This window comes from Hipposideros armiger, unplaced genomic scaffold, assembly GCF_001890085.2.
Source record: "Hipposideros armiger isolate ML-2016 unplaced genomic scaffold, ASM189008v1 scaffold_19, whole genome shotgun sequence".
NCBI lineage: Eukaryota > Metazoa > Chordata > Mammalia > Chiroptera > Hipposideridae > Hipposideros > Hipposideros armiger.
In genome coordinates, this window is record NW_017731369.1 from 7,538,098 (window position 1) to 7,552,721 (window position 14,624).

A 14,624-nucleotide genomic window follows, 5' to 3' on the forward strand; every position below is an offset into this window, starting at 1 on the left:
ACATAAATGTTTGCTATTATTATTAACAGCTGTAGACAGACACTAGCAACCATTAAGTTAGGCTGTAGAATACAATTTAATGAAATGGGATAATGTTCAGGACATATACTAAGTAGGAGAAAAGTAAGTACAAAACAGTCTTTTCAGTATGATCTTAATTTTGTAAAATACAGACAGTCCCATATGATTTTTAGACTTTAAGATGGTGTGAAAGCGATATGCATTCAGTAGAAACCTTCTTTCGAATTTTGACCTTTGATCTTTGATCTCTTCCTGGGCTAGTGATAAGCGGTAGGATACGCTCTTGTGATGCTGGGCAGTGACAGTGAGCCACAACTCCCCATCAGCCATGCAATAACGTGGGTAAACAATGAATACTCTACACTGTACTGTGTTGCCAGCATTTTTTGGATATTGTGTTTGTGTTTTCGTACCCCATCATGTCTATAAAACACCCATCTGTGTCTCCTGATTCTGGTGAGAAGAAAAATTAGAGCAATTACTCTTGAGGTGAAACTCAAGACAACTGCCCAACTGTAGGCTAATTTGAGTGTTCTGAGCAGGTTCAGTAGATTAGGTGTATTAAATGTATGTTTTACTTACAATATTTTCGACTTATGATGGGGGTATGGCCCATTATCAGGCCATAACCCCATTGTAAGTCGAGGAGCATCTGTAGATCTGTATTAACTACGCGTAGAAGAAAACAACAGAAGGAAATAAATCAATTGTTAACTGTGTGACCGCTGGGCGATGGGATGATGATGAATTTCTTTTTTTTTTTCTTTATCTGTTTTTTAAGCTGAGCCATCCTGCCACCTGTTGGCAGCTGTTGACAGCTCATCTTGGGCCAGGAATTGAACCGGCAACCCTGTTGCTCAGAGCTCACACTCTTGAGTGAGCTCTTAACCAACTGAGCCACTCGGCCGGCCCTGATTTTCATTTCTTTTCATATGCTTCTCAGTATTTTCCAAAGTGTGTATAGTAAGTGTAATGGTTATAATATGAACCAAGCACGTTTTAAAAAGCTGCTCTGCAAAGAAGAAAGCTATAGTTCAAGGGGCCCCCAGCTCTTTTCATGAGGGGAGCTACCTTTTATTTCCCCAAGGCTATGGCCCCGTAGCAGGATGAAGATGTGCGGGGGGGAGAGAGATGGACTGGTAGGAAGTTACCGTATTTGTCGGCGTATAAGACGACCCCCTAACATTTCCACTCAAAATACAGAGTTTGTTATATACTCGCCGTATAAGACTACCCCCTCTTCCGCACACCTTCCACACACCAAATAAAAGGTAAAACAATATCAGGTTTGATTTCAACATTTATATTTATATTCAAATGCTTATGACATGCAGGAAAACTGTCACAAGGCTGTATGTAATCAAACATATACATAAATCGCGATTCGCGATTTTGCGCTATCATACTGGGTGTATGGTCGGCTGTGTGCGATTTTGCGAGTGTGGTAAAATCGCATAACAGCAAAATCGCATAACAGCCGAGCATACACCCAGCAGCGCTGCTGATGCCTGAACGGTATGTGGAATGAAGTGGGCGGGCATCGGGAGGCCACTATGGCACGGGGCAAGCACTATGGGCAGTCTATCTGAAGTGTACCTGGCGTATAAGATGACCCCCCACTTGGAGGCATATTTTTCAGGGCCAAAAAATCGTCTTATACGCTGGCAAATACGGTATGAGAGCCACTATTCTATTTCTCTGTCTCTCCAGGGGACACATAGAGACCTGGGCCGACAGACTCTGCCTTTTTCCATTCCTGGGAGTGCCTCCCACTTGGGGGTTGGGTCGTTGTGCTGATTTAATGGGCAATGCCTAGGCCGGGTCTTGGCACACAGCTCTTCACAAGCAGAGGAATAGTCAAGGAAGGAGGGGCTGATTCCTCTTCCCATTTAATGGGCAATGACTCAGAGGCTGAGTGACTTGCTCAACGACGCACAGCTAGCAAAGCGCAGAGTTGGGACTGAGCACACATCTTGTGGGTCCACTCCAGGCTTCCATAATTTCTTTGTCTATGCAGTTCTTCATTCTGTTAGCGGATTCCTTAATTGACATAACTATTTACCAGCCAAGCCTAGTCTCCGTATCATCAATAACTGTAATTGCCATTGTCAGAGCTTCTACAGTGTGATAGCTTTCTGGCCACATGGGCAAAAAAAAACATGCCAGCTTTGTTCTCTGCCACATTCCCAGCTCTAGCCTCGGGTTTCTTGAATGAATGTTGAGTAAGCTATTGGATGTTCAGGGTGAAAGGTCTCTGTTTTGCAGGCAGGAAAGGTGGCGAGGCGGGTAGAGCACAGCAAGAAGCTAGTCTGCTCAGCTCTTCACTTGGCAAAGGGCAGAGACTGGCTCCTGCCAGCTCAAGGTCAGGCGTGTTCTCTGATAAGGCAGAGCTTACGGAAGCTATGATGGGCCTGGAGAGTCACCAGATTCAAGCAAGCTCCAGGGTCTTCAGCCCCCTACGAGGGGGTGGAGCTTCACTTGCGCTCAAACTCTGATTGGCCCCCTCCCTGTGTCTTTCACTTTTTGCTGGCTCTTTTTCCAGGAAGCCCTGGTGTGTCTAGTTAGCTCTGGCCACAGTGGGGGACAGGGTTGTGTGTTTCAGAATCTGGTCTATCCAAGCACTTGAGATGCTTTCCCCAAGAACACACTGTGGGGCACTGGACAACACTGACATCATTGGTTCAAACCTCCCCCAGCCTTCCCCCGCCACCCCCCATCTTCAGGGCACAGGGCTCTTGTTTGGGAGGCAAGGCTACCATGCTGTAAGGACATACAGCAGGCCAGATTGATGAGGGTGAGCCGTCCTCTCAAAGAAGGTGGGCATGTTAGTTAAGATCCTTTAGCAACAACACCAAAAGCATGAACGATAAAAGAAAAAATAGATGCATAGGACTTCATCAAAATCGAAAACGTGTGCTGCAAATGATAGAGACCATGAAGAAAGTGAAAAGACAACCCACAAAATGGAAGAAAATGTTTGCAAAGCAGATAGATCTGGTAAGAGATTTGTATCCAGAACATATAAAGAATGAAAACTCAATAATAAAAATACAAATTTAGAAAAGGGCAAAGGACTCGAATACATATTTCTCCAAATGAAGACATACAACATCGTTCAAGAAACCCGAGGCTAGAGCTGGGGATGTGGCAGAGAACGAAACAGGCATGGTTTTGGCCCACGTGGCCAGAAAGCTATCACACTGTAGAAGCTCTAACAATGGCAATTACAGTTACTGAGGATGTGGAGACCAGGCTTGGCTGGCCAATAAGCACATGACAAGATGCTCCACATCACTAATCGCTAGGCAAATAGTACAGCTGGCCTGAAACGTCCCTCAAAAGGTGAAACGGAACTATTATAAGACCCAGCAATTCCACTCCTGGGTTTATACCCAGGAGAGAAATGAAAATATATGTCCACACAAAAAAACCTGTACATGACAATAGCAGCACTATTCACCATCATCGAGAGTGGAAGACTACCCCAATGTCTTCTGATGATGGATAAACAAACGTGGTTCATCCATAACAATGGAACATTATTTGACAATAAAAAGGAATGAGGTACTGACAGATGCTACAGTAGAGATAAGCCTTGAAGACATTATGCTGAGTAAAAGAAGTCGGTCACAAAAGACCACATATTATATGATTCCATTTATAGGAAATGTCCAGAATAAACAAAGCCACAGCGACACAAAGGAGAGTAGTATTTGCCAGGGGCTGGGAGAGGGGAGAATAGAGAGGGACTGCTAATATGTACAGGGTTTTTTTAGGGATGATGACGAGGTAAAATTACATTGTAGTGGTAGTGCACAACTTTATGATTATCCCCAGAACATTGATTATACACTTTAAATGTATGTGTTATATGGTATGTGAATTATACCTCAATAAAGCTGTTTAAAAACACCCTTTTGCAAATAACTGCCAGCAACCCCAGCTCAGAGTGATGTGAGCAAAAAGGGGATTTGTTGGCTTCTCTACCTCAGTAAGTGGATAAGTTCAGACATAGGTGTGCCTTCAGGCACTGCTTGATTCAGGAGCTGAAACAGGTCATCGGCGCCTAGGTGAAAACTACCCGACACATGTGCTGAGAATCAGGGGGCAGTCTGAAAGTTTTTGCCTATGTAAAGGGTAATGGATGCTGAAAGACCTTCTGTCCATGGCAGACTTGAATTGGCACAGGAGGTAGCCATCGGGGAGGAGGAGAGGGAGGCCTTCCTGACTTTGTACAGAAGGCAAGGTTGGGGGACAGGGCTAGGGAAGGGAAGGAGCTGTCCCCGGTCCCAGTTACCTCTGAGCCACTCCATGATCCTGAGAAAATACTTAACCACCTTATTTATTCAGTCACCCCACATCATATTTATTGAGCACCTACTATGTAGAGACAATGAGTTGGGATAGAAAGTGGACCCAGCAGCCACAGTCCCTGCCTTTCAACATCTAGCAGAGAATGCTGATGATGAAACAAACCTGGACCACACAGTGTGCCAAATGTGATGAGTCAGAAGGTCCAAGGAGCTCTGAGAGCACAGGGCAGGAGCACCCATCTTGGCCTTGGACAGGGTAGTGGGGCAGGTAGGCTTCCTGGGAAGAAGGAGGTACTCAGCTGAGACATGAAAGCATGTGCAGGTATCACTGACATGGCACCTGCGGGGAACAGAATATGTGAGGGTGGAGGCTGGCCTAGGCAGGGTGAGATATAGGAGCAGGAAGTAGGAAGTAGAGAACGAGGAGGCAGAAAGGGTAGGCAGGCACTGGTCAGGGATGCCTTGTCAATCATGTAAGGGAGACTGGATGCTATCCCAAGGTCAGTGGGCTCTGACGAAACTCATCACTGATAGGATAGGTGTGAACTCACATGGCCTGGCCTGCACACCAGCTGGTCTATGCTGGCCAGGCCTCCAATCCACTAGTGTGATTTCTGAATTTACCTCCCCAACCTCTGAGCCTTTGCGTGCTGGCTTTGACACTCAGATACAGCCACCAATCTATGATAGCTCAGCCCCTGCCCACAGCTCTTGCCTGGACTCCATGACTTTCATCTTCCTCTTCAATGAACGAGAAGATCCATGAGCCTCTTTCTGCACCACCCTGCTCACTAATCTTCCATGAGGATGGACGAATTGGATACACAATACATAAGGAAAAAGCATGAGGAAACCACTGGCTGCCTGGCTCTAATGAGGTCTAATCACACTTATTAGCCCTGGGAGACAGAGAAGGAGGAGAGAATAGAAAAAAAGGCAACACAGCCGGAAGCATTTTTCTGGAGGTCTTTATGCATTCAACAAACCACCTGCTGAGCAGGAAGGGTGAGTAAGGCCTCTGCAATCCTCCCCACTTCTCTGCCTGTAGACGGTGTCCCCAGGTGCCATGTCCGTGATATCAGCCCATGTCAAACAAGGTCAAAACACAGCTCAGAAACAGCCACAGCTGAGCTAATGTCTTAACAGCACCTCTGGGCTCCACTGTTCACTTATGAGACAAGCTTCGGCTCAACAAATGCTTAGAGGCTGCTGACTGTTCATTTATCCATTTGTTCATTCATCATTTACTCAAAATGCAATCATTGCATTCCTAATGTGTGCCAGACATCATGCTGGGCACCAAGGGGGGAGGAGAGGAATCTAACAGGGTCCCACAGAGCAGCATTCCCCCCTTCTCATGTGAGTGGATGAGACCATGAATTAAAAGATAATTACATGACAGAGTGACATACGCTATAATGGGAGGAGCATAGATGCTGACAAAGTTCAGAGAAGAGCACTTACCTGGCGTGGGGAGTCCCTGGAGAGGGAGGTTTATAGTGAGTCCCGAAAGTGAACAAGTGTTCCTGGGCAAAGAGATGTGTGCACACATTCCAGAATACACAGGCCAATAAGTGGAAGCAGTTGTTTGTAATAGCCCCCAGATGGAAACAAGCCAAATATCCCATTACAGGAGAATGCATATTTATACAAGGGAATATTATACAGCTAAGAGAATGAATGGACCCTAGAGATGCACAACCATATGGATGAACCTCAAGCACAATGTTGGGCAGAAAAGAATATATATGGTATAACTCTAGTCACCTGAAGTTCAACAACAGGCAAAACTAAACCGCAGTGCTTAGGAATACACATACACAGGTGGTAAAACTATAAAGAGGAAAAGATGACCATAAATTCAGATTAATGGTTCTATCTGGGGGAAAGGAGAAGGTTATGATTGGGGAGGAGCACACTGTGGGTTTTGGGGGTGCTGATAATGTTCAATTCCTTGGACTTTGTTGTTGTTCATGGGCATTTGCTATTTGACCATTCATCAAATTGTACAAATATGTGGCTTGACCACAGACAACAACTCGTCTTCTCCAGGGAGGGGACACTTACACAGTTGAGACAGAAGATCATGTGTGTCATCTGCTTGGGTTCATTTCCACCTTGGGTAAATGACTTGACCTGTCCAAGCCTCAGGTTTCCTCATCTGTAAAATGGGGATAATAATAGTACCAGTCTCATAGGGTTGTCTTAGAATAAATTGTTATAATAAATGTAAAGTGCTGAGCACAGATCCAGGAACGTCAATGTAATAATCACCATCATCACCATCACCATCATCACCATCTTCACCATCACCATCATCACCATCACCATCACCATTACCACCATCGCCATCACCATCACTATCACTACCACCATTACCATCACCATCACCATCATTATCACCTCCACCATAGCCTCTCTTTTTCCTTTTTGCTAATTCATCCAAATCATTTCTGCATCATCTTCTTCTTCCTCCTTTCTTCCTCCACTCCTCTCATCTTCATAATTGTCTTCATCTATATAGAAATTGAATGACCAATGACAGTGCTCCTTGGGGTCATAGATAGCTCTTGTTCTTGGTAAATAAAAAGTAAAATTATGCCTGCCATTTTTTTCAGAGCTCTTTCCTTCCTCCGTGTCAAATCACCTGTCCCCTCAACAGAATACACATACCAATTTTTGGTTTAGAATGCGTTTCCTCTACTTGCACTAGAAATGCCAATCATGTTTCCTTCTTGCTGTCACCTAGTAGGACCCTACTCTTTGATCACAGCTGACTGACTCATGCTGACCCAAGTGGAATCTCCCTCCCGGGAATCAGGATCCACAGAGTCCAGGTTATTGATTGTCAGGGTGTTGGACTGAGAGGTATAGAAAGAGCAGATTGTGGCAGAGAAAATTGATCTATGGAGAGCAGAAACATAGTGCAGATAGGCCAGATGAGAGACAGTGGGGCCCAGGAAAAGGGAGGACTTGAGTTCTGACTTTCCAATTCTTAATTGCTGTCCAGAGCCTGCTTTTACCTCCATTCTTGAGACCAGAGAGGTCCCTGTCTCTTCCAATAAATTGCCACGTTCTCATCCCTGCTGGCCTATGAGTTGCATAATATTTTTCTTTAAATGTATCCCCCTACCCTTTTTTATAAACTTGGATATATCTATTTTCAAAGAAAACTTTATATTAGCAATCTAAGTATAAAATCCATTGCATATGATAGTCTCAGAAGGAAACTGTAAAAACAGATACAACACATAAATAATAATAGATAGAAACATCAAAAATAAAAAATTAAATAACGAAATACAAGTAAAAATAATACACCCAATTAATTTACAAAATGTTTATCTAAGAAATGTAAATTCACAACAAGATATCATTACACATCCATTAGATTGATTAAAATTAGAAAGACTGACATTACCAAGTGCTGGTGAGGATGTGGAGCAACTAGAACTCTCACCCTCTGCTGGGGGAATGCAAATTGACTCAACCACTTTAGGAAAACTACATGTTAATATTTACTACACTTTGACTGGTTGGCCCAGTTGGTTAGAGTGTCATGCTGATAACACCAGATTGCCGGTTCAATCCCCCATGGGCCACTGTGAGCTGCGCCCTCCTTAAAAGAGTCAACTATGCCATTACAGCATGAAAGCAATGTGTAACCAATGACCATAGCTGTTCTCCAAAAAAAAAATATATATATATATATATATATTTACTACCCTAGGTCCCAGTAAGTTCACTCCTAGAAGTAACATACACGAGTTTTACTCAAAACAACTGTTGAAAATAACCAGCTTTATTCAAAATAATCCCAAACCAGAAACAACGCACATGTTTACCAACAGGAGAATAGATAAATACATTATAGTATATTCATGCAACGAAATACTATATAGCACCAAAAATAGCAAAGTGCCGTTATATCATACATAACAAGTCAGATGGATCTGAGAAGTAATGTTGAACGCAAGGAGCCAGACACACGTGTAGGATTGCATTTATATGAGGTTCAAGGATAAGGCAGAACTAATTTATGGTGACACAAGTCAGCATAGCTGTTCCCTGCAGTGTGTGGCATAAACAGTGATGGGAGGTGCACCAGGGGAACGTTTTATATTTTGAACCAGATGGTGCGATTATTGCCATTGCACTTGTTGCCTTCGAGGGGTGGGCATCTGGCCGAGCAGAGTGGTGGCTGTGATGGCAGCGTTCTGTGACTGCTGTTATTGCTGCTACCTCCCGATGTCACGATTCCAGTGGCTGAGTTGGAGAAAGTAGTTTAGGGATGAGGATGGAGGGTTCCTTGCAGGACAGCAGGGCAGAAAGGGGTGACCACATGACTGCTTCGAATTTACACTGCCACGTACTGGCAGGTTAGCTCATTTGCCCAAGGCTCTGGTTCCTGGTTCACAATGTGGCACCCACCCACCCTAGGTGGCTTGGAGGGGGAGGGATTTCAGGGTACCCACTGAGCCCAGCTCACAGCAGGCACTCACTGGCTGTCCTTATGAAGGATGGTCAGGAATGGGGGGGTTCCTGGCACTCCTGGTGGAGAAGAAAAAACAGAGTGGATGAGTCTGGGAACACTTGAACTTGGATTATCAAGGTTGCAGAACCATTTCCTTAAGAATTTACTTGCCTATCGTAAGCAAGTCATCCCTACTACTAAGAGCTCTCTACCTCAGTTTTCTCATCCATAACATGGGGATAATAACATCCTCTAGGAACCACATCTTGGAGTTGGTAGGAGGAATACATGAATTAACCACTGGAAAATACTGAGAAAGTACCTGGTACACAGTCGGCACTCCTTTTAGCCACTTTGAAACTGCTAGCGTTTCCTGGAACTAAGATGTGGGCTTAGAGTCAATTTCAAAACTCAGATTAAGGTTTCTCACCTTTCCTCCTTAGCAGAACTTGCACCTTGTGGCTGGTCGGCAATTAATCAAAGCAAAGTGTTTCTGCCCTGAAAGCAGGGCTCTGGCAGTGGAGAGCAGCCCAGGAGTGAGACTCCCCTCAAAGTTCTCCTTGCCTTTTTGGGGTCAAGCCCTGGTGCTGACTCTTGCTAGCTGTCTGTGGCCTTGGGCCATTCACTTCACCTGCCTGAGCCTCAGTTTACCCATCTTTAAGAAGGAAGGGATGCTCGCAGTCCAGACTCCAAAGGACTGGATTTAGATGCCAGGATTTAGATGAAATCAGATACTCAAGGTCAGGCACAGAGAAACCGGCCAACAAATCCAATAATTTGACTCCTCGTTTTGCTCCCACCCGGGGCTGGCCTCTTTCTCTGCCTCTGGTTTGGGGATGAATCAAGAGCCCCGGGACAATCTCAAGGTTTAGATCCTTATAAGCGCCTCCAAGCAATGGTCGTCTCCTCCCTGGGGGCTGAGTCTGGACCGGTGGAGGGTTACAATAAGAAAATGAGCAGTGCTGTTAGGAGAGAATGGGGGAGAGAGGACACAGGGCACCTCCAGCATCCCCTGAGCACAGGCAGCACCTGTACCAGATGACCATCTTCATTCTTGGGAACAACCACCACTGGAGAGGGAAGGATAATAATAACAACAACTGTGAGTTACTGAGGACCAGCGAGGTGGTAGGGACTACCAAACACCTTAGCTACCTGTGTTGAGTTGGTTACTCTTCGCCCAACCCTATGAAGTAGCAACAAGTGTTGGTGCCACTCCAAAGATGAACAACAAGGCACAGAGAGATCCCATAATGGGCTCCCAGCACCTAAGCGACTGAGCCAGTTTTTAAACCCAGGCAGCTAAGGGGACTGCATGGATGAGATAGCAGACGCCCTTTCTAACAACTGCTCCAAGTGCTGGAGCCAGGTCAGCCTCCCACATTTGCATGAGTGCGCGTAAGGGGACCAGTTTTGGGGTGTCACAGGGCTGAGCCAACAAACCCTAGAAGATGGTCCGGGGTGACCCCAGGAAGATAACCCCTCTGAGGGAGTTATCCCCTCAACAACCCCATGCATGCCACCCCCACAGTCCTGATGAGTACTGCAGCACAAGAGACAGTAAATAACCTAACCCACCATGCAGCAATGAGGGGGTCACACTGGACTACAGGAAGAGTGGTGATGCGTGCTGAGTAAAATTCTAGAATCACAGAACTGAGGGACCAGGGAAACCATCTAGTTTCCCAGTTTATAGGTGAAGACGCTGGGCCTCGGGAAGCTGGGAGACTTGTTGCACACAAGTTAGTGTGAGAACCAAGACCGGAGCCCATAACCCCCAATGCCTGAAGGGTGTTTTTCCTGTCACCACGCTACGTACCACCACTTAACTCTTGGGTTGGTAATTTGTGCCACCAGTGTGTATCTTACGCTGAAAGTGAACAACACAGATGTGCTTCCATCAGCACGAAGCTTACAGTCTGTTCTGGTTACTACTGCTGTGTAACAAACCATCCCAAAACTCGGTGGCTTAAAGCAGGGTCTCATGGACTGAATGTGTTCCCTTCAAATGAATATATTGAAGCCCTAACCCCACTGTGGCTATATATGGAGTAAGGAAGTAATTAAGGTTAAATAAGGTCTTCAGGGTGGGGCCCGATCCCATAGAATTAGTGTCCTTATAAGAAAAAAAACCCACCAGAGCTCTCTTGATCTCCCATACTTGTTCACTTGATCTCTTTCTCTCTCCATCCCTTTCTTGTCTCTCCCAAAGATGAGGACGAAGTGAGAAGGCAGCCATCTGTAAGCCAAGAAGAGGGTCCTCATTAGAACATAACCATGTTGGCACCCTTATCTCAGACTTCTAGCCTCCAGAACTGTGAGAAAATAAATCCCCCTGTTTAAGCCACACACCCACAGCCCAGGCTATGGCATTTTGCGAGGGCAGCCTGAGCAGACTCATACACAGGACTTGGCAAATTTTTTCTGTAAAGAACAAGGTGGTAAATATCTTAGGCTTTATGGGCCATACAGTCTCTGTTGCGGTGACTCAACTCTGCCATTGTGGTGGGAAAGCAGCCATAGGCATATGTAAATGAATGAGGGTGGTTGTGTTCCAATAAAACTTTACTTGTAAAAACAGGCAGCGGGCCAGATTTGGCCCCTGAACTGTAGTTTGTATGACTCCTAGCTTAACATAACAACAATCACTCATTTTGTTCAGAAATTTATATTGTGACAAGTTGTGGTGGGGAAAGCTCCCATGGGTGGGGCCTCTGCTCCATGTGGCATCGACAGGGGGGGGCCCAACTGAGCTGGAGAATTTGAGTTCAAGATGGTACATTCACATGGCTGTCAATTGGTGCTGGGCTGGCTGGGAGTCCAGCTGGAGGCCTGTTTCTGCCCTATGCGCCTCTCCACGGGCCGCTTGGGCTTCCTAAGATCATGGTGATTCGGTGCCAAGCTCTAGCATCCTGAGACCATGAGGCAGAAGCTGTGTCACTGTTTACCCCCTAACCTTCAAAGTCACATGATGTCCCTTCTGCTACACTCACGAGCCAGCCCACCTCTCAGGAGAGCCCCCAGGATGGGAGGTCTTGACGCAGCCATCTCAGTGTCGGGGTAAACACAGGCATGGACAAGAAGAGAAACGGGTAACTGTAGTTTGTAGTTCACTTCTCTGAAGGAAACAGACAGGCTTCTGTGGCGATGAAAGGGGGGTAGTTCTCTATACAGGGAAACCAGGAAGCCTTTCTGGAGCTGGAACTCGAAAACTTCCCAGTCACAGTTACCTAAGAGGGAGCAGGCAAGGGATGGGGAGTGCAATGCCTGGAGGCCAGAAAGGTCACAGGCTGGAAAACCAGCTCCCCTGGGCTGGAATTCTCCTCGGTCATTATTTTCCCTTTGGCCAGACACTTCACTGAGACAGGCTCCAGGTGATCTTTACGAAAGATCTCCACTGATCTTTACGAAAGGATGGTATGTAAGCCCAGGTCACCTGAGGAGTGCCCATGAGATCTAATGAAAGGTGTTCACTCCAGAACCTGGTGCACACAGCCATAAAATTCTGCATGGTGATACAGCTTTACGTTTTTCTCCTTGGTTTTCAGTTTTTAAATTGCTGGGTGGTACTATGTTTATAGCCTTGGAGAGTTTCCTCCAAAATGAAATCAATACCTCCAGTCCCACTTTATGGGAGAACGATTTCCAAATTGCACAAATCAAATGCCTCTTCTATCTGCATTTCAGACAGTAGAGTCTGTCACTGCTAGAGCTAATCTGACTGTGCAGGAGAGAGAAGGGAGAGTCGGTGGTGGGAGGGTGAGAGGTGTGTTGGAATTGCCAGGGGGAAGGGTATGCATTACCCAGAGGTAGAAGGTGCTGACCAGTAATTGCTTGGAACCAATCACCATTTTCCAACAAGATCTCAGTTGCAATCCCTCTGCTCTTGTGAGGAAGGGCTGCTGAATCAGCAAAAAATGGGTTGGAAATAAAATGGAAGAAATAAAGTGCAGTGTGTACAAGAGAAACGCGATTTTATGTCAACAGTTTTGGGAAGAGCAGCCTGAAGGCTGGGTATCCCACATGGAAACACATGACCTTTGCTGGGGGGTGGGGGGCGGCGCTAGTCTCCTAATAACACCACCGCTTCCCACTTCTTCAGCGCTTACCATGTGTTGGGTGCCAGCTCCTTGAATTCTCATGGCAGCCTTATGGGAACTATTATGATCCCCATCATACAGATGAGAAAACTGAGCTCAGAGATATCAAGCCACTGCCCAAAGCCACACAGCTGCCCAGCCCTCGAGGCAGGATTTGAACCTGAATCTTGTGAGAAAAATCTGCAGCCCTTTTGCCTACTCATTCACCATATGTAATTTTTTATTTACACCAAACGGCCAGGGGATGCTATTTCATACTCATTTAGACTGGTGACAAAATAAAATAAATGGAAACCGAATAGGAAGTCTGATCATACCAAGTGCCTATCAGGAAGTAGAGAAGGGTGAGAAGGGTGAGAAGGAAATGCTCCAGGGGTTCTGGGGAGCAAGTTCTGTAAAGTCCAAAGATGTGCTTGACCCAACAATTCCACCCTCAGGCATTTAGAGAAGCCTTCCAGATGAGCACAGGGAGACAGGGACAAGAAGGTGCATTGAATCATTGTAACTGCAAATCACTGCAAACTCCCTAAACGACCCTCCTGGGGGTGGGGGGGTGGGGGGAGGTGACTGCACTCCAGGCTAGTGACTCTTTAGGGAGGGGGCTTGGGTGCTCAGGGCAAGACTAGAAGTTGAGTTGAGCTCTGCGGTCGGAAGAGGGGCTATTTTTCCTGCGAGGGCCTGTTGAGCCAAAGGTGGGAACAACGCAGGCAAGAGAAGGCTGAGCAGGGCCCCTGGCTAATTGGAGGTTTCAATTGCACTTCTTCAGCAGTGCTAAATCTCAGGCTCCTTCGCCTGGCTTGCAATTCCTGGCTCAATGCAGTCCCGCGTCACCAGCCCGCACTCCAATTAGTCCGGACCCTGTGCAGTCAGCCATTTGCCGCACACGCTCCTCAAGAGCTGGGAACGCGGGATCTCCTGCCTGCGGATGTATGGTCCAGGAAATGCATTTTAAATTGGTCCCAGGATACTCGGATCCAGGAATCAGACACCATCTCTTGGGAGTGCAGGGGGTGGGAGTGGGAATATGTGTGGAGAGAGACTGGTAACACCCGAGTGGTGATCCCACTTTGCTCTCCTAGAGAGCGACCACTCCCGGAGTGAGGGGCTACCTGTTGGCCAGGGTGCAGGGGAGTGACGGAATTGGGGTGTCTTTATTCCAAGATATATACGTGTGGCCGGACATTCTTATAATTTATGGGGAGGGGATATGTTTTCGGAGGCAAGCGCCCCCTTCCCGCCCACATTTGGACCCAAACTGCCTGTAAGGAAAAAGGACGGATTATTTGTCATAGGAAAAACCACCTGTGGTTTGCCAAGAGCCTCTCCAGTCAAACCAGGGGCAGGAGTCACGGATAGGAGCGAGGCTGGAGGGACGAGGCGCGGAGTCGGGGAGTGGCGCCCCCGGACCGCCCCAGGCCTGCTCTGCCGGGTTTCACCCCGCGGTTCCCGGGATGGGCAGAGAGCGCCCTGGGTGCTGGCACCCTCCCATTACGCAGTTCTTGTCCCTTTAAATCCAAGTCCCGGGAAAGGGGGGGCTGGGGTGCCCTGGCTGGACCCCTATTTCCACGCGGGTCCGGGCAAAGGGGAAAGCCTACCGAACAGGAGCGCCGAGTGGGGGATGAAGAGGGCGGGGTGCCCGGGGTCCCCGCCTGCACCCCGCGCCCTCTGCCAGGCCCGGCAGCGCCCCTCTCCAGGACGCCCGCGCGCCGGGGGGCG

General features: G+C 47.0%; 1 long non-coding RNA gene across 1 annotated transcript; it reads right to left on the reverse strand.

Annotated features, from left to right (window-relative positions):
• Positions 1-8,125: 8,125 nt before the first annotated feature.
• LOC109378506 (uncharacterized) lies at positions 8,126-14,618 on the reverse strand. Its single transcript, XR_002123002.1, has 4 exons — positions 14,504-14,618; positions 10,946-11,047; positions 8,837-8,885; positions 8,126-8,600 (listed from the first exon to the last, which is right to left on the reverse strand). It is a non-coding gene; the product is annotated as an uncharacterized LOC109378506 (long non-coding RNA).
• Positions 14,619-14,624: the final 6 nt, after the last annotated feature.